Consider the following 22251-nt stretch of genomic DNA (forward strand, 5'->3'; position numbering starts at 1 on the left):
ACAACTATATGATCAAAATGATGTTCATCCATTCATAAAGTTAAATATATATTACAAACACCAGTCATTCAAGTTTCAAACGACACAACCTCTGATTAAGTTACAAACCAACAAAAGTGGATGACATCTAAACTTGTTATTCATATCCCGAAACAACACCTGCGCCCAAGATCCAACATATTTCCTGAAATACATGTAATTTTGAAAACATCAACAAAAGTTGAGCGAGTTCATGCGTTTTGTATGAGTAATGAAAAACTTGTAAACATTTGAGAGACTCCTTTGAAAACAGGTATGAAAAGCGTATATGAATAGATCAAATTAATGTTTTGCAAGGACATTAATGTATGTGAAGACATAGGGAGCACTCAATATGAGTAGGCTTATACCCTCGTCGAATCCCCTCAACTGTGTCGAATTCCCCTCAACTGTGTTAAATTCACCTTGACTGTGTCAAATTCCCTTGACCGTATCAAATCACCTTGACCGTGTCAAATCACCCTTGACCGTTGTCGAATCACCTCGACTGGGACACCAAAGCACTCAAAGTGGTCACATAAGGACCATGAGTGGGGCTCTTCCGTACCTGTTAGATCTAACCTTTGTTCATATTTCTTATGAGAGTTATTGGCATTTCAAATTCAATCTATGCTCACATGATCTAATAGTTCATTTCACAGCCAAATCATACCATTTAAACATTTGTAACATGTATTCCACCCACGAGAGTTATAAAACCAAAAACAGTTAAGAGAAAAGGGGGACATGAACTCACTAGTTTGCGTCCTGCTATCTCGTATGCTCAAAGGTCCTTCTATGAGTCGTACAACTACCTACACACGTGCCATGTGTTATTAGACGTTTAGGTCGTGTAACGACTCTTTGTATTTGTTGTCCATTAAGACTTGTTTTGGAAATCTTGGTGTATTCTGAGTTACATCACTGATGCATATTATAATATTCCAAAGTGTATAATTATTTGTTAAAATAATAAATATTTTAACTTAAATTATATTTATTAAATTTTGGAATATTAGTTAAAACAATATATTCTAACTTGGTATATCATGCAGTTATGCGTATGTGTTCTCCCAAGGATGGGTGTAGTCATACTTGTGTATATTGGATTTGCGTATGTGCCAAGTATTAGTGGCGTATTCCGGTGTATATTTATACGTACGAGGATACGCATTCTTATTGTTTTTATTAAGTATTCTTATACTTAATTTTGTATTAATTTTTCCGGAATAATATTTCTAATAAAATTTTATATTCTCAAAATATATATTTTAAGAAACTTACATAGAAAAATTATTTATAATTTTTCCTTTAGAAAAAATAATTGTATTTTCGTTTAATCCTCCAAAAATAATATATTTTCAAGTTTAACTTAATATATATATATATATATATATATATATATATAAATCTATTTTTCACCCAAAAATAATGTATTCTATGTTTAATTAAGAAAATATATATTTTCTCCCAAAATAATATATCTTCTAATAATTTCAAGAAAACATATATATTTTTCTTTACCCAAAAATAATATATTTTCTTCTTGTCAAAAATATGATTTATTTTATAATACTCACAAAAATCATATTTTTGTTCTCTTGGTTTACAAAATACATTTTACCAAAATATACTTACGAATCTAATTCTGGAATATTTATTGTAAGTTATATTCCTTGTTCGGTTTCTCCAATATTTTGGGTATAATTTATACATTTGTATTCTTGGAATTTTGGTAATATTTTGGATTGTAATTTCTTGATATTTTGGTGTGTTATATTGTTTCAAGTCCTAAAATAATATAACTAACACACATAATATACAAATAATCACACACATGGTGACATCTAAATATATATTCTCCTAAATACATATTTTGTCACGTTTATTTACAAAAACCAACCTCCAATATTTATAATTTTTTAACAAAAATTATGGCAAATTTTATACGAAAAACCAAGGTTAAAATACATTTGTATATATTTGTTTAAGATATTTTTCTAAGTGTTTAATTTCTAGAAAAATTTTGCCATAGTTTCTCCTTAAAAATGGAGGTTTCCATGCTTTCAAAGCATATCATTTTCTTTTGTAAATCATCACAATCAACAACAAATTAACCAATACTTACCAATATGCCAAAATCAAGCATTAATCTCTACTTCATGAACTTGAAAATTTACAAAAATTTGTAGTAACTTACTAGTGTGTTTAGTAGGCTTAGTTACCCTTTAAAGTGTGATTGTTTATTTAAAAATATCATTATTGAAGAAGTTAGATGTTTACAACTTGTGAATACATTTTCTAAAAATATTTCTTCTTTAGTTTTTCTTGTTAAATATATATTTCTACACTTGATTAACCACTAAAAATGTGGTTAATCTCTTTAAGAACCAAGCTTATGTAAATCTTGTATTTTTAACTTGGTTTCTTGAAAAATATTTCTTGAAATTATATGTTTACAAGACTATATATTTACTTTGATCATCATACTTCAAGAAAAAAAAATTAAATCTTCCAAGTTCATGCTGTAACATAAGGATGATCTCTTGATCTTTAACATAATCATCCTCTCATCTTGCTAGATTATGTCTTTAATCACTATCTAGCAAGATCATATGATGTTTAACATCATAAACACAAATAATCATCAATCAAGAAGCATAACAACACTTAATAACATGATTTCTTATGAGTTTTAAGCTTATGTTAAAGTTTCATGTTCTTGATTCATAGTGTTCTTCAAGATTAGTTACTTATATCATTCATTAACCAACTAAATAAGATGTAAAATGGAGTGTAGATGATCTTACTACTAGCTCAAGGCTAGGGATGATTACAAGATGAAGATGAGGTGGTTAAAAGCTTGTATGAGAGGTCCTTCAACATCCAAAGCTTCCTAGCTTCCTAACTATGCTTCTTACACCTTATGTTCACCTTGGAATGCCTTGAATGGGTTGAAAAATGCAGAGGTATGTGTGGGTTGTGTGAGTCGTGAGCAAGGGAAGGAGAGGGAGAAGGTTTTGTTTTGTTGGAGGTGATGAATGATAATGGGTTATGATCTATTGTGGTTTATAAAATTTACTTCCAACATTATATGGCATATGGTATAACATGTTGGCATATTCTTTAACAAATCTAATAAAATATAGCAAAAAAATCTAAGGTGGGTCCCTTGTCCCCTAACCGTCCATCAAGGGGGGGGGGGTAAAGTGTAACATTTAATCACTAGTTTCTTGATTTAGTTGGAATTTAATGGTGCTAGTTAGGTATTTTATGTATTTAGTGTTTATAAGATGTAATATGATGTTCGGTGACCATAACTAGCTTCGTAACACTAAAACAATGCTTCTGGTGAAAATTTGGTATTTCGGGTAGTGTCCGGTTGTTCGTTTCGTTATGGTTCGTTAAGGTGCTGAATTACGCAGTTTAGTGTGCTTTATGTTACCCTTTTATGACAGTTTTGATTTCCGATACTGAGGAAAGTATTCTGGGCCATTAAACCATAATTCTGCATTATATTTAGATGTTAAAAAGCTGAATTTGGCTGAATTGTGTTGTTTTCTGCAGATTTCTGCAGTTTTAATGTGTTTCTTGCACTCTCCGGCACCTAAGTTATCACTAGGTAGGCAGTTTTGTAATCCCTACTTTCCTACACACTATTCTAGTGTAACACTTGGTTCTGGGACTCATTCTGTGTCTTAATATCATGTCTGCTTGAGTACTGAACCCCCGTCAGCACCTCTAGTTTATCTGATAATTGTGCTAACTTTGTTCTGTGCATTAAGTGAACCACACGGTGTTACATGTAATAAAGTTAAACAATCTTGCAACATGAAATGCCTTTATATGTATATGACAGTAAACAGAAATTCATTCGTCTAGTTACTTCATTCATGCACAGTCATTAAAGCACAGATTACTGTTTATTATTGTACGGAACACATGGAGAAATGCCAGTTGTCACATTGTCAGGTGTTCTTTAACCCATACCTATCCACAAACAATGTGACAACCCTCGTAATTCCACGTATCCGTACAATTTATTAATAATAATTAAAGTGCCTAACTGCTCTCTGATTTCTGTGTTATACTTACATGTGCTTGTTAACATACTAGTAGTGTACAGAAAAGTTACTAAATAGTCCGTTATGATTTCCTAAGTGTTGAGAATTAAAAGTGTTACAAAAATATATATATAGGACACTTTACGGATTAATTAAGCACTTTAACAGAACAACACCGAACCGAATAACCGGACTTTACCCGAAACACAAAAATATTGTTAAACACATTGTTTCACTTTTACTGAGCTAGTCATGATTCCCGAACATCATAACACACCATATAAACATCTAATAACTAGAACACCTAACTAATACTTGGATTTCAATCATAAACTAACTATATGTTTAAAACCTAGTCTACTACCTCCCCCCCCACCTATGAACGGCCCATACATGGCCCCTACATGTTGATTTTATTTCAGTTATTTATTAGATCATGTATGTGCTTTTAGTGACATATTACCCATAGTTAATCCCCAAACTTGGTTATAAGAAGAAACCATAAGTGCAAGAACTCATTTCACACACATTTGAAAAACACACAAAACCTTCTCCTCTCTTGGGAGCTCTCGGCCAAACACCCACACTTACACCCTCATCATCATTCAATCTTCTTCAACCATTCTGAGGCCATACAAAGGTATTAGAGATCATACAACGAACCTCAGTGTGTTTGGAAGTTGAAGGACCACTCTCATATTCTTTTATCCACCACATTTCTTCACTTGAACTTCCCTAGTCTTGAACTAGTGGTAAGAACTTAGATCCTTGCATTTTACATGTTGTTTAAGTGGTTAATGATGTATAATGATCAAAATGTTAAGAACCCCAATGAATCTTATGAAGAAGTCTTGAATAATAAACTAACTTGGTAATAAAGTAGTGTTGAAATGATGAAGAAACCATGATATGCATATGTTGTGATGCTTGTTGATTATTGTTTGCTAGTAATGATATGGATCATCATGTGGTCTTGCTAGATCATGATTAAAAAAACATGATCTAGGAAGATGAGAAAGTAAAAATGTGTAGGATGATGGAATCATCCACACATAAACTATGAACTTGAATGAATGAATATTTTCTTGAAAAATAAAGATCAAAGTAGGTTATAATCACGTAGATCTAAAGATCTACGAGTGGTTTTTCGAAAGAACCAAGTGAAAAATATAAGTTTCATTAAAACTTGGATCTTACATAAACTAATCACATTTTTAGTGGTTAACAAAGTTAAGAAACACATGTGTAACAAGAAAAATACATGAAGAAACATTTTTAGAAACTATGAACATAAGTTGTAAAGATCCATATACTTTAAAAATAAAGTTTTTAAAGAACTAATCGCATTTTAAAAGGTAATAAGACTTACTAAGGACACTAGTAAGTTACTACATATTTTTATAAATCTTCAAGTTCATAAGTTTATAGTTTATGCTTGTTTTTTGACAAGTTTGGTAAATAGAGATCGTATATTGTTGAATGAGAATTGTTTGAATAAATTTTCGAAAAGAAAATGATATGCTAGTAAGCATGGACACCTCCATTTACAAAGGAAACTCTGGCGAAATTTTTCTAAAAATCCAACACTAAGAAAATATTTTTCTAGCAAGTGTTTACAAACGTATTTTAACCTTGCTTTCAGAATAAACTTCGCCATGATTTTTATTACAAAATACCAAGTGCCGGAGGTTGATTTTCGTAAATAAAATTTGATAAATATATATTTAGAATATATATCTTATGCTAGAAAACTTGCTTGGATACTTGTTTATTTTGTGAGATAGTTATAATATATTAAGGTAAAATAATATAATTTGACAATATGTTTTGACATTTGAGTTGTGTGGTTTGTGGTAGAAAGTAATGAGTAAATAAACAGTACGTAGGATACGTGTTATGCATGAGAAACTGATTGTTATGTGTACCTTATTAGGACGTGCTTGATATTCCTGATTTACTTGAGTAATTAATCTAACCGAGCAAACCGAGGTGAGTTCACACACTTTCTAAGGCATGGGATTCCCGGTAGTTTGGGAATGGGTTAAAGAATTAAAACGAAACCTACATATCCTCCTGGGGTAGGATATGTACGGCCATCCTCCATAGGTAGGATGCCAATATAAATCATGCGTATTCTCCTTGGGTAGAATACGTACGTTCGTCCTCCTTAGGTAGGATAACAACCTTAAAACTTACTAGACAAAACTCTATCATGAAGTCCCTCAATTTATATCGACTTAATCGTCGAGGCCAATGGCGAGCGGGTCATTAGTTAATAGCGCTATTAGGTTTAACAAACCTCACACCGTGCCAGTCGGACGGGCGTGTACTAATGGACTATGGCACACTGTCAGTGATGATAGACATTGATGTAGGGCACAACTTATTTGCGTTAGTAGTCGATATGGTACGGTCTAGTGGTTCACATGGGGAAGCCCCCACTGATCATGGATATGGTTTAGGTAATGAAGGGGTAAGGTCCTAAAAACTTTGTAACAAGTACTTAGGACCATACCACAACCTCGTCTCTCAGCCCTTTTTTGACCTTGCACACTATTAAATCAGAAGACGAAGTGTCAACAGAGCTTAAAGAAAATGACGTCAGCTATCGTAAGCTCATAATTACAAACTCTTTTTCCAAGATAATAATAGTTCAAGTAAAGATATAAATATCTTTCCCAAACTGTTCATCCACCCAAAAATCGGAAGATATTTAAAGAGCAAAAGAGAAATCTTCTCATAGAAGATTCCCAACTTTCGTGCCCAAAAGCATTTCCTTATCATAAGTCCAGTGCTCCACTTACTTGCATAAGAGCAACACTAGACTAGGGGGACTTGAAGGGGTAAGGTCCTAAAAACTTTGTAACAAGTACTTAGGACCATACCACAACCTCGTCTCTCAGCCCCTTTTTGACCTTGCGCGGCCGCGCACTGGTCCTACAAAGAAGGCTTAAAAGACAGATAGCAGACAACACTCGCGCGCCCAAAAGGAAATCATAAATCCTTTCGCTCTCTTCCATAAACAAAGGATGAAAATCCTAAGATGAACACTTCCGCTTAATAATATCCAGACTAGGATATTATTTACTTGACTGATACCACACGATAAAGAGTCACACCAGATTACAGCAGTAATCTTCTAGAAGAATTCGATCGTGCACCACCAGGACGGTTACAACCACCTGGACACGTGTCATCACCTTCGGCATCCCTAAAATCACAAGGATGGCATGGGATTGGAGAAGAAATCTCCACTTGACCACTTTCCACGTGGCAATTCCCCAGCCATAGATCGGATCAGTGATCCGTGTGCACTCACAACGGATCGAGGAACTTAAAGGAAGGAAATGTAACCGCTTACGGGGTTAGCATCTTCCGTTAACCTTTCACCAACAGGTTTTCCCGCCCAAAACTCTCGGTTATAAATATGAGAACAATTCAGGTAAGAAAGTAAAAGTTACACACACTTCTTCAATACTTCTTTTTCTTCATAAAACACATACTTATTCTCACGCCGGAGTCGGGTCAAGGAGAGAACCCCTTCTCCCCTTGACGAGGCTAACGGTGCTTTGTTTTGCAGAGTTTATCGGAGAAGAAGGTCAGTAACATCGAATCAAACGAGAGAGAACAAACCCCTTTATGCAGATCCAAACCCCCTAGATACCTCGATCTCGGTCGTTTATCTAGTGTTTCTTCATTGGCGCCCACCGATTTTCTCTATTCTACCAGTTTTATCTCGTTTCGATTCAGTTTCCTTCATTCTCTGTTTTTCATGACAGAGAATTCATCATCTCACCCATAAAATCCTCGACCTGAATTCAAGGGTTCTACAACCCAGAATAACCAGATCAACGGAATCATGGGGATTAACAAAAGGGAAAGTCACTCAAAAGAGTTCCTCAGATCAGCTCATAGAGAGAGCCCCAAAATACTGGCTCGACAGATGCCAAATTGCTTTAAACCAAATTTCCTCACAATTTTACAGATCTGAGTCCCAAAACACCAGATCTGGTACTCTGCAAAGAACCAGTGGAATGCTTGATACTGTAGTATTGGACCCACAGATACCTTATCAGTGGGACATCCAATCTAACAGTTATACCAGGGTAACCCCAAAATCAGAGACAGATGAATCAAAACAAACATACATGGTGCAAGGAGGCCCCTCACGGAGGACAAACAAACGACACCATGATCAACAGTGGAGGGAACAGCAAGTCGTATTTCCTGTTGTTCCCGGAGGCCCTCAGGAAGAACGACCAGTAATTATTACTGGCATCTTCGGCCATTACCGGACGGACTATATGTTTATAGATCCAGGAAGCTCGATGGACATCATATATGAGCAATGCTTTAAACAGCTTGATCCAGAAGACAAAGCACGTCTAGAACCGGTGGATTTCCCTCTCACCAGATTTGGTAATGAAGCTGTATTCCCATTAGGGCAAATAGCTTTTCCTGTGACTTTATCTGATGGCGAGCATTCGCGAACAGTCACAGTGAATTTCATGGTCATGCCGGCAACATCACGCCATGATGTCCTGCTCGGAAGAAGGTCACAAAGAGAATTCAGCATGATCACTTTATCTGAACATCCGACCCTCAGCAGAACCTGTTGCGCAGGGGAGACGCAGCTTTAGCGAAGAGAAAGCAAAAGCCATGGACGAGCAAGTAACAGAGCTACTTAATGCCGGAATCTTGCGCGAAGTTCAATACCATACATGGGTTGCCAACCCAGTAATGGTACAAAAACACAGTGGCGGATGGAGAATGTGCGTCAACTTCAAAGACCTGAATAAAGCGTGCCCAAAAGATTGCTATGCGCTCCCTGAGATAGACAAAAAAGTCGACTCTCTAGCATCATTTCGATGGAAGTGCTTCCTTGATTGTTACAAGGGTTATCATCAGGTCCAGATGAAAGAAGAAGACGTAGATAAGACTGCATTCCGCATAGACAAGGGAATCTTCTGTTACACAAAAATGCCCTTCGGCTTACGCAACGCAAGCGCAACGTACCAACGATTAATGGACACAGTCTTCAGAGGAGACATTGGTAAAACAGTCGAGGTCTACATGGATGACCTCGTCATCATGAGTCATGAGGAAGAAACAATGTTGGCAAACATTCAACGCACATTCGACTCATTGCGCAGTGTAAACTTAAAGCTCAATCCAACGAAATGTTCCTTCGGGATGAAAGAAGGGAAATTTCTGGGTTTCATAGTTAGACGAGATGGGTTTAAAGTAAATCCAGAAAAAGTGCAGGCCATACAGCTAATGCCATCACCTGCAACAATAAAAGAAATGCAAAGACTCGTCGGACGCTTAGCAGCCTTGAATAGATTCTTGGCAAATCATGCGGCAAAATCTTACCCATTCATCAGTACACTACGAAACTGCGCCAAGAAAACCCACTTCCAATGGACACCAGAAGCAGAAGCAACCTTCAAACAAATGAAGGAATGTCTAATTCAGTTACCAACACTAACAGCACCACGAGAAAAAGAACCACTGATCTTATATTTATCTACTGCGGAAGTAGCGGTTGGTGCAGTATTAATGGTGGAGAGAGAAAACGTTCAGACTCCAATTTACCATATAAGCAAGATGCTCACCGGACCAGAAACCCGCTACTCAATGACAGAAAAGCTGGTCCTAGCACTAGTACATGCATCAAGGCGCTTACGTCGGTATTTCTCAGGACACGTCATCACAGTTCTCACCAATTACCATTTAGGAAAAATCTTATCCAAACCCGACGTAGCGGGAAGATTGGCTAAATGGGCTATCGAGCTGGGAGGATACAATATCCTGTACAGACCAAGACCAACAATCAAAGGGCAAGTTCTAGCGGACTTTGCCACAGAAGTTCCCATCGACAAAGTTCAAGAGTGCGAGGCAGTCCAGAACCCTGTTCCTGTTTTCAACGATAGAGTCTGTACTCTACACACAGATGGAGCTTCCAATGATGACGGAGCAGGCGCAGGTCTTCGATTAGTCAGTCCCGATGATCACAAACTTACCTATGCCATACGCCTGGATTTCCGAAGCACGAACAACGAAGCAGAGTATGAAGCGTTCTTAGCAGGTCTCCGCTTAGCACTTAAAATGGGGGCAAGAAACCTTGAAGCTAACGTTGATTCAAAACTAGTGGTCGAGCAGGTTAACGGGCACTATGATGCAAAAGGAGAAGCCATGGCGTTATACCTTGAACAAGCGCGGATGTTAATCAGCCAATTCCAGACGTTCAAGGTTAACCATATAAACAGAAGCGAAAACAAGCACGCAGATGCACTAAGCAAATTGGCAGCTACCAGCTTCAAGCACTTAGCAAAAGAAGTGCGCATCGAGGTATTATCCAATCCTTCTGTTCATCTCAAACATGTGAACGTTATAGAAATCAGGAATCCATCCTGGATGTCTCCGATCATTTTATACCTACAACATGGGAAACTCCCAAAAGGAAAGGCAGAAGCTCGAAAACTCCAACACAAGGCAATAAACTATGAAATGGTGGATGGCGTTCTGTACCGTATGTCATTTATGGGACCATTGCTACGTTATGTTGACAAAACAGATGCGCAATACTTGGTCCGAGAAATCCATGAGGGTTTATGCGGAATACACACAGGGCCGCGCATGGTTGTGGCAAAAATAATGAGCGCAGGATACTATTGGTCGGGAATGCATGTGGACGCAGTAGAATTATTACGGAGATGCACAGCTTGTCAACGCCATGCGCCAAAAACACTTCGACCAAAAAATCCACTTGTACCGGTCACTTCCGCCTGGCCTTTCCAACAATGGGGCATCGATCTCGTTGGCCCATTTCCTGACGCGCTAGGCGCAGTAAAATTCATCATTGTAGCAGTCGACTATTTCACAAAATGGGTTGAAGCCAAGGCACTAGCCTCCACAACAGCAATGGTAATTCGCAAATTTATATGGGAACTTATTATTTGCAGATTCGGATTACCATTACGCATCATCTCCGACAATGGCACCAATTTTGCCTCGGAAGACCTTCAGAAATGGTTCAAAAAATGAAGATCGAGCACAGCTTTGCCTCCGTGGCACACCCATAAGCAAATGGCCAAGTCGAGAGTATTAATAAGAAAATAGTCGACGGCATCAAAGCGACTTGGGACAGCGCGCAGAGGATGGGTTGATGAACTCCCCAGCATCTTATGGGCCCACCATGCCATGCCAAAGACTATCACGGGAGAAACTCCATTCAGTCTTGTCTACGGCTCTGAAGCGGTAATTCCAGCTGAAATTGGTCTCCCATCACCGCGCATGCTCGCCTTAGAAAAACAAAACAATGAGCAAGAACGAAGAATGGACTTGGACCTTCTCGAAGAAAGGCGCGAAAATGCCGCCGTCACAGAAGCAAGGTACAAATCCAAACACGAAAAATACTACAATGCGCGCGTCCGTGTGTGCACATTGTTCCTAGTGACTTTGTCTTGCGCGACAATGAAGCCTCCAACGCGGAAAAACTAGGCAAATTAGCGCCAAAATGGGAGGGACCATACATCATCAATGAGGTCTTAGGCAAGGGGGCATACACCCTAAAGCGACTTGATGGGACGCTAGTTCCCCGCACCTGGAACGCGCAGCAGTTGCGCAGGTGTTACATATAAGTCAAACCTTCCCACAAAAATCTAAGTAAACAGGCAATGTATCTCTTTATTACCCTTTGTATTATCGGCCTTGCGCCCAATTAATACAAGTATCATCTTTACTTATTTTACTGTTTGTTACAAATTGCATATAATTCTTTTGGTATACACGAAAACAATATGGTAAACATTGTACACCTCATGAACATTCTAAAAAGGGCACAACCTCCCGCATTTTTAGACAAACGTTCACACATGAGCACAATACCATCCTCACTCGCTCTACCTATTCAAAGCAATTAAAACATATGCAACATATTGTAATCCAAACCCTAACTGAAAGCAACCAAAGCTTACATGCACAAAGTGCATCAAAAATTTACATTATCAAGTGCAACAGAAAGCACTTTAAGCAAAAATTTACAAAGAACACAGCAAGTGTTTCTTCAAAACAAAAGTAGTACCGGTTACAACATAAACAACCTAGGAGAGCTGATCCAACAGTTCATACATAGTATAAAGAACCTCACCATACTCAGACAAAGGATGAGGATCTACAATCAAAGGATTGACGTCCTCTTCATCATCTTCAACAGCAGCCGGAACAGCAATACGGCGACGACATTGATAAACAATCGATGAATTTCCCCTCCTACCAACCGCAAAAGATTGAGTCACGAGATGTGCCGATAACCGGGTAACTCCACCATTATTTTCGTCTTCAAAGCGAAGATGGAGCCGGTCTTCAGAAGCTTCCCGATGATTAAAGAAGAAACACTTTAATGCCACCCCAAGGAACGGTTTCAAAGAACTGATTAAAGAAGAGTACTGCAGTCGTGACGACATCCAAAAGCTGGAGGTGGAATTTTTCAATTTGAAGATGACGGGGTCTGAGATCGAGGCATACACGAAGAGGTCAAACGAGATGGCCATCTTGTGTCCTACAATGGTGGACCCTCCTATCAAACGTATTGAGCTGTACCTCAAGGGTCTTGTACCAGAGATTCAGAGTCACGTAACCTCAGCTAATCTTGGCACCATACAGCAAATCATCAAGTTGGCTCATCATCTCACTGATCAGGCAGTTGAGCAGAACAGGCTGCCTAGGCGTATTAGCGCTACTACTTCTGATGCTCCCAATGATAATAAGCGCAAGTGGGATGGAAGTTTTTGGCAGGGGTTCTGCTTTAGCTCAATCCCAGCAGCGAAAGACAGACGAGTACAGGAGCCCCAGTCAGCAGTCTTCTGGGAATCAAGGTCAGGGTGGGTACAAGGGAAATCACCCAAAGTGCAATCGATGTAATTTGCACCACAGCGGGCAGTGCAACAAGGGACGTTGTCAGAGATGTCACAAGCTGGGCCATGAAGCTAAGGATTGCAGGAGCCCGCGTCCTGCGAATCAGAATCGCCAAAAACAACAAGCCCCACAGAACCACCAGCAGCAGCAACAGCAAGGCAATAAAGGATGCTATCATTGTGGCGCTGAAGGCCACTTTAAGAGGAACTGCCCTCAGATGAACCAGAATCAGAACAACCAAGGAAATGGGAACCACAATGGAAACAACAATGGAGGCAACAACGGAGGCAACAACGGAGGTAACAATAATGGCAATGGCGCCCGAGGTCGTGCCTTCGTGATTGGTCAGGGTGATGTAAGGAACGATCCCAACGTTTTGATGGGTAAGTTTCTTCTAGATGACTTCTTTGTTACTGTTTTATTTGATTCGGGTGCCGATACTAGTTATGTGTCCTTAAAAGTTAGCCAAATGCTTAAGCGCACTCCAACACTTCTGAACACCAAACACACGGTAGAAATAGCAAACGGTAAAAGTCTTGAAGCCACACACATAGTTAAGGGCTGTAACCTCGACCTAGCTGGTCAGAACTTCTCTATCGATCTTATTCCTATCGTTCTGGGTAGTTTTGACGTTATTATTGGGATGGATTGGTAATCTCGTCAGCGAGCGGAAATTCTTTGCAACGAGAAGATTGTCTGCATCCCTCGTCCTAGTAAAGAACCCCTCGTAATTCATGGCGACAAGAGTGGTGCTGTTGTGGGCATCATCTCCTTCCTTAAGGCCCAGAAGTGTTTGCGAAAGGGCCACACTGCTATTTTAGCCCTGGTTTCTGATGCATCCTCAGAAGAAAAGAAGATAGAAGACATTCCTATTGTGCGCGACTTTCCTGAGGTATTTCCTGAGGAATTACCTGGTCTTCCGCCTCATCGCCAAGTTGAATTTCAAATCGAGCTAGCTCCTGGAGCAGTGCCCATAGCTCGAGCACCTTATCGTCTAGCTCCATCCGAACTTGAAGAACTGTCCACGCAACTACAAGAACTCTTGGAAAAGGGTTTCATACATCCTAGCTCTTCGCCTTGGGGAGCTCCAGTAGTATTTGTGAAGAAGAAAGACGGTACCTTCAGTTGAGAGTTATTACTCTAAGATTGATTTGTGAAGAAGAAAGACGGTACCGCGAACTCAACAAGGTGACCGTGAAGAATCGTTATCCTCTTCCACGCATTGATGATTTGTTCGACCAATTGCAATGGTTGAGTTATTACTCTAAGATTGATTTGAGATCGGGCTACCACCAGTTGAGAGTCCGAGAGGAAGACTTCTCCAAAACGGCATTCAGAACTCGTTACGCCCATTATGAGTTTCTGGTTATGCCTTTTGGATTAACGAATGCACTTGCGGTCTTCATGGATCTCATAAACCAAGTGTGCAAGCCTTACCTGGATAAATTTGTCATAGTCTTGATCGACGACATCCTGATCTATTCGAAGAGTCAGGAGGAACACGAGCAACACCTGAGGCTTATTCTGGAACTTCTTCGAAAAGAGCAGTTGTATGCCAAGTTTTCGAAATGTGACTTCTGGCTTCGCGAAGTCCACTTTCTAGGCCATGTGGTAAACAAGGATGGGATTCATGTGGATCCATCCAAGGTTGACTCGATCAAGAACTGGCCTGCACCCTGTACACCAACAGAAATCCGCCAATTCTTGGGTTTTGCAGGATATTACAGAAGGTTTATCAAGGATTTCTCAAAGATTGCGCAACCTCTCACCTCGCTGACTCTTAATGGTGTCACCTATCGTTGGGGTGAAGCACAGGAATCTGCTTTCCAGCACTTAAAGGATAGACTTTGTAGCGCGCCTATCCTCTCATTGCCTGAAGGCACAGATGATTTTGTGGTTTACTGCGACGCTTCCATCCAAGGACTTGGTTACGTGTTGATGCAACGTGACAAGGTCATTGCCTACGCATCGCGCCAACTTAAAGTTCATGAAAGGAACTACACTACGCACGACCTGGAATTGGGAGCAGTTGTTTTCGCGCTTAAGATATGGAGACATTACCTGTACGGTACCAAGTGCACCATTTACACCGATCATGGGAGTCTCGAGCATATCTTCAAGCAAAAGGAATTAAACATGCGACAACGCCGATGGGTCGAACTCTTGAACGATTATGAATGCGCTATCAAATATCATCCAGGCAAAGCCAATGTTGTGGCCGACGCCCTCAGCCGAAAGGATACTATACCTAAGCGTGTACGTGCGTTACAGCTTACCATCCAATCTAACCTTCCCGCTCAGATTTGCGATGCTCAGGTTGAAGCATTGAAAGCAGAGAACATCAGGGCTGAGTCCTTACGAGGATCGAGGCAGCGGCTGGAACAAAAGGAAAATGGCGCCTACTATGTTAACGGACGCATCTGGGTTCCACTGTATGGAGACCTACGCAAACTTGTGATGGATGAAGTACATAAGTCTCGTTATTCAGTACATCCTGGTTCGGATAAGATGTACCACGACCTAAAGACTACATACTGGTGGCCTGGTATGAAAGCCAGCATAGCAACCTACGTCGGTAAATGCTTGACTTGTGCTAGGGTCAAGGTCGAATACCAGAAACCATCAGGCCCACTTCAACAACCAGAGATACCTAAATGGAAATGGGAGCAAATCTCCATGGATTTCGTTACTGGCCTGCCCAGATCTCAATGCGAAAATGATACCATTTGGGTAATCGTGGATCGACTGACCAAGTCTGCACATTTTCTAGCCATCAAGGAAACGGATAAGTTTTCTACTCTAGCAACCATCTACCTAAAAGAAGTGGTATCAAGGCACGGAGTGCCAACCTCCATCATTTCTGATCGTGACGCACGTTTTACCCCTGAACTGTGGCAAGCTATGCACAAGTCTTTTGGCTCACGTTTAGATATGAGCACCGCTTATCACCCACAGACGGATGGGCAATCAGAACGCACCATCCAAACCCTTGAAGACATGCTTCGAGCATGTGTAATCGATTTTGGTAATGGCTGGGAGAAGCACCTCCCGTTAGTGGAGTTTTTTGTATAACAACAGTTACCACACCAGCATCCAAGCCGCTCCATTCGAGGCATTGTATGGACGAAAGTGCCGATTGTGACACCCCAGGAAAAAAAAACAGGAAACAACACAACACAACTAGCTTCCTCAGTAACCACGTGCTAAATTTCGGGATGAAATTTCTTTCAAGTTGGGGATGATGTGAAAACCCGAAATTCTAGGTCTTTCCTCTATGCATTGCGTGTTCACAATTCTGTGTTCTCAATTCGTTGACGTTGTAACTCGCGCTTGACGTATGAATAGTTGAAGTATCGTTTGGGTTGATGTTAGTGAAAACCTAAGTATTGTGTATTGTTATGAAATATTAAATGTTAGTGTAACCTACATGAACTCTACGTGATAAGTTGATGCATTAAACTATATTGAACGCTCATGAATTATTTATACGTGACGTGTGAAGTATCGAGTGTGAGTGTGTTTGCTTAGGAGAACGACTTTGTTTCAATAGGGCCGCATATACACATAAATTAGTTCGGCACACGCACACACAGGATAGTCGTCGGCCACTATTATGAAATTGTTATTTAGATATGTTATATGTTACTCCTTGGCCTGGTCTCGCAAGCCCAAACCAATTCGAGCCCATCCTTCCTTATTTCTTGTTTACGTACATTGTGTATAAGGATACATGGGATGCTTGCAAACCCTAAACCCTCCTAAACTGTTGACGGCAGACGACCCCCTAGCCATCGAGGCAATCTCATACTTGCGAGGCACCATCTTATCTAGTCGAGCCACTGATTTGTAAGTCCGTATTTATATTATTTGACAATAGTATGATTCTTATTTATGTGTGAATGGTGTAACAAGAGTGTATATACGCTATGTGATTGACTGGTAGCGATGTAATTGAACTTGGTATACATGTGTGTGATGATAAGACTTATGGTAACTAGTTGTTTAAGATAATTAGGGTTGATTAATAAATGTTAGTAATGATCCGATGATAATACTGCTATATGTTTGCTGTTACGTGTGTTGATCAAGATAGAGTATGTTTCTGGGTTAACAATAGATGATGAAATTGTTGGTATGTGGTTAGGGTTTACAGGAAACTGCTAGAATCAAAGTTCACCACGACGAATCATAGGGGAGTTTCACCGACTGAACTACGACGAAACATAGGAAGTTTCGTCGGTCGAATTCCGACAAAGCGTATGGGGTTTCGTCACCCAAGCAGACGACGAAAGCTGGGGTGATTCATTGTTGGAGGGTTTCGCCGAGGGGGCATCAGGTGTAACAGTTTCCGTGTACGTACATGTGTTAATTTATCGTGATAATTAGGGTTGCATCTATATGTTGGGTTGATTACGACAAACTGTTGTAGTAAAGATTAATGAGTTATGGTAGGTTGATGAGGATGCAAATTTATTATGTTATCGTATAGATGTTAAAGCATGATGTATACTATGAACACGAGATTCTGACGATTGTTGCATGAGGATGAATAATTGTTAGATCAGATCATATTATAACAATCTGTTTATACACATGATGGTGAATAGTTGTTAGAGTAGATTATGTATAATAATCTGTTTGTTTAATGTCCTTGGTTTCGACACGGTGAAAAACGTTTAGAGTCCTTGCGCACCTTAAATAACATGCTTGACTATGTTGATATGCAATTATACTACTCACTATATGAGATGTATGTTGGCTAAATTGAACAATAAAATCATACAAGTTAAATGATGAAACTGTCATATGAAAATTATAAAGTGAGACTTGATTGAAACGGTTTGGGGACTAAAGGGAACCAAGGGGCTTTACATCGATTGACCAAGATCAGGAGCCCATGGAAACAAGTCATGTAGGATGTAATTGGTGGACTGGGCCTCTGTTAGATCGGGAGCCCATTGAATAAACTGTCATGAATTGTATTGCGTGTGTGTGCGTTACGTGTGCAATAAAAGTGTTGGATGTGAACAATGAATAAGTGGATTATTTATACGTCAAAGGTGTGATGGATGTGCATGTAGAACTGACTGTTATCAGTAACCCTTATAGGGTGTGGTTGTTCAACTGATAAACAAGATATTTAATCTTACCGAGAAAACCGAGGTGAGTTCACACTTTCTACAAGGTATGGGATTCCCAAGGGTTGGGAATGGGTTAAAGAACTAAAACGGAAACTACATATTCTCCTTGGGTAGGATATGTACGGCCATCCTCCATGGGTAGGATGCCAAGATTAAACCTCGCGTATTCTCCTTGGGTAGGATACGTACGTTCGTCCTCCTTGGGTAGGACAACAAGATTAAACATACTGGACCAAAACTCTGTCATAAGTCCCTCATTTTATATCAACTTAATCGCCGAGGCCGATGGCGAGCGGGTCATTAGTTAATAGCGCTATTAGGTTTAACAAACCTCACACCGTTCCGGTAGGACAGGCGTGTACTAATGGACTAAGGCAAAGGGTCAATGATGATAGACATTGACTTAGGGCACAACTTACTTTCGTTAGTAGTCGATATGGTACGGTATGTTAATTCACATGGGAAGCCCCCACCAACTACGAATATATTTGGGAAACAGTGTAAACAGGTTAATCATATTTTCAACTATGGGGAAACCCCCACGGCAAGTAGGCCAGCTAAAGACAAACTATGTTTTCGGAAACAACTTAAAACGAACACCCAACCGTGAACTCGCTCAACTTTGTTGTTGATTCGTTGTTACATGCCTTGCAGGCTTTTAGGTACACACCATTGGAACTTGCTGGCCGGGATGCTGGAGTGGTCATGGGTCAAAATACATGGAATCACAACATAAGTCTAATGGTTTACTTACGCGAGGATTTATAAAACATTTAACCAATGATTATTGCTTCCGCTGTGTACTATGTGTTATATGTAACGTTTTGAATCACTTCCTATTAATAAAGAAAGTTTATGTAATTATACTTATGAGTTCAATGTGATTGGTGGCTAAGATCCTGGTACATCACACGCCTCGCGGGGGTTTCCACATGTGGTATTTTGGGGGTGTGACAGATTAGTATCAGAGCCATTGGTTATAGTGAACTTGGTTTTAAAAAGGGGGAAATGTTTTTGCAAAACCAGACTATAACCGAATAGTTCTGAAAACGGGAATACGACCATGACACTCAGCTCCAGATTGCAAGGTTCGTCTCACTTACACTCATTGTACTACATAACTAGTAAACACCTACATATGATATTGCATGTGAATGCACGATTAGCACAACAATATGAATTCATGTACACTTGCACGCGTTATGTGACTAATAGGGTGGTATTTCCCTAAACCTTCATGATTTACGCTTCGTGATACTCTTTGTTTGCTACTCGAGTCTGAGGAACCATTTGACATGAGTTAAGAGGAGCTGAGATGAGCATGTGAATCACAATATTATTGTGGGTGCACACATAATAATAATGTGGGGTGCATGTGAGTCCCAGTGAGGCTTAACAAGTGGAAAAGGGGTTCCGACCCGTCATTTGATCAATGTGAAACATAACCAACCTATAGGGGTCATAGCAGTAATTGTCCCCTACTCAAACTCAGACGTTAACTTTTCATTTATCTTTGGATCCTTTTGAATCTCGATGCTATCGAGTGCTACCTGAACACCCATCTGAACACCTAGCGAACCGTGTAGAATGTTAGGTGCTTAAATGAACGTCCCTGAGTTGGATGTCGCAGCGTCGAAGGATTGATCGATACCTTCTTCGCTTGTTGGAACTTAGCGTGTTGACGCCTCAAATTCTGAAATGCGATCACTTCTGCAACATTCCCGCTATATACTGAGCATTACTCGAACAACTTGCAACATCGATGGACAGGAGGATTAGCGTAGCACATTACCGACCTCAGTACCTTGACGACCCTGATTACCAGCAATGAGCACCAGCGAATTAGCTTCAATTGAATCCTTAACACTTGTCAGCGACCCATGGGAGTCAACTCTTACGAATCAATCGAGGCATAAGTGGAGATAATTGACCTTAGTGTGGTATGCGTAACTGCCAGTACAGTGAGTAGCGCTTTAGGACGTGGCTCAGGATGTGAAAATATGGACTATGGTGGTGAAGAATCTTAGGGCTTCGTTTCGAGCAACGATATTGGGGGTAGCAGTCACAGCGACAACAAGGTATTCGTAACCCTAACCTACAGTAAGGAAATAAAGGTGCCCACAACATGGATTGGCCGTGGTTATGTTAAGAGGACAACGATCAAAGGAACAACGCCAGTACTTGGAACCCTAGTAATGAAAATAGCAACACCAGAAAAGGGTGCTCTTGGAAGGGCATTTAGAATTGGCGTGGGCGATGTCAGGACTTTCACGGCATGGTAGCTAGTATGAGTAGCAATCCGGTTCGTCTCTGTTCCGTTTGACCCTGATGCTCTTAAGAGTTTGAACCTGCTGTGGGACAAGTGTTCGACATCGACCGTGCTTCTGTCATTCTTGATGGATGTACCCTGTGAGGAGAAGATTCTGCGTATCCCTCTCCTTAGTGGAATATTGTTATCTGTTCTAACGCGTTAGAGTGGCGCAACGGTTAGCGGCACTCCGACAAAGAGGGATTACCCCGCTATGTTAGCAACCGCTATTGACAAAGAGGATCGAGGATCCACCAGTTGTTCGTGATTACCCTCAATGTACTACTCGAGGAACTTCCAGGATAATCTCTATGACTGTTGGGTAGGAACTCAGTTTGACATCACGCTAGGGGCAATTCTAACTACTCGTACCCTTTACTGTCTGACACCAGGAGGGTTACAGGAGCTGTTTAACCAACTACAGGAACTGTCGGACAGGAGTTTTCTCTTGAAAGAGCCCTCGCTATACCCATGAAGAGAAGCCTTTTTGTATGTGTACTGATTAACGAGAACTCGACAAGTTGACAGTCAAGAACCGTTTACCTCGACCACGTATTGACAACCCGTTGACCAATTGCGAGGAACAAGCTTCCATTCAAAGATTCGCTAGTAAACGAACTATTGTCAGGTGGAAATCCAAGAGGAGAATGCTGTCACACCCCCAAAATCCACCTGCGGAGTACTACCGCTTGGAGGAGTGACTGACCATGATCCAGCCACCAATCATATTGAACAGGCATATAAGTAGTTATAAAATCCAACCAATACAATTGGTGTTCAAACAAAACATAGTTTAAGTTGCAAGCGGAAGCATAAGATTTAAAACCAAAACATAAGTTCAATTGTTTCTAAGTCTATCATGACACGCAGCTATCTATGTCCCACAACGACTCTCCTCCGTGCAAGCTCCAGCTAAGTACCTATGGTCCTGCAAAGCATGTAGTAACGAGTCAACAACAAGTTGAGTGAGTTCACGGTTGGGTGTTTGTTTTAAGTTGTTTCAAAAACAGTTTCTTTTATCTGGCATCCTGCCGTGGGGGTTACCCCATAGTTAAAAGCGTGACTTATTTATCCCGGTTACTCTGGCATTCCAGCCGTGGGGGCTACCCCATGTATACACTAGACTCGTTACCATATCGACTGCTGACTGAAGTCATGTTTTTGTGCCCTGAAACTGTCAATGTCTATCATCATTGACGTGCCCCATATCCATTAGTTCACGCCCGTCCTCTGCGGCACGGTGTGAGGTTTGTCAGACCTAAATAGCGCTATCTAACTAATGACCCGCTCGCCATTGGCCCGGCGATTAATTCGATATAAAAGGAGGGACTTCGTGATAGAGTTTTGGTCTAGTACGAGTTATCTGTCCGTGAGGACGAGGAATTTCATTCCTGAACCATTTGCTGTCCTACCCAAGGAGGACGAGGAATCTACGTTCCTTAACCCCATTCCCAACCCAGGGAATCCCATGCTTTGTAGAGGGTGTGAACTCACCTTGGTTTGCTCGGCAGATACACAGAAAAGTCAATCAAGTTGTAAGTGGTCAACTACGTCCTAACATAGATACTATTCAAGTCAGGTTTGTATCCAAGTAGTGTACGTATGTTCTACATGTATTGTACACAAGTAACAATCATGGCATACATATCTAGTATGGTAGTTCAACAACAGTTCGCAACAAGTTCCACAATGACATTCATGTAATAACTAAGGTCTAAGTGTGACCCAAACAGTTGGCCTCGTAATAGCACGCAAGCCCAAAACACGCATTCAACAGTAACACAAGAAGCCCATAAGTCCG

The sequence above is a fragment of the Helianthus annuus genome, chromosome 12 (genome assembly GCF_002127325.2).
Source record: "Helianthus annuus cultivar XRQ/B chromosome 12, HanXRQr2.0-SUNRISE, whole genome shotgun sequence".
Lineage (NCBI taxonomy): Eukaryota > Viridiplantae > Streptophyta > Magnoliopsida > Asterales > Asteraceae > Helianthus > Helianthus annuus.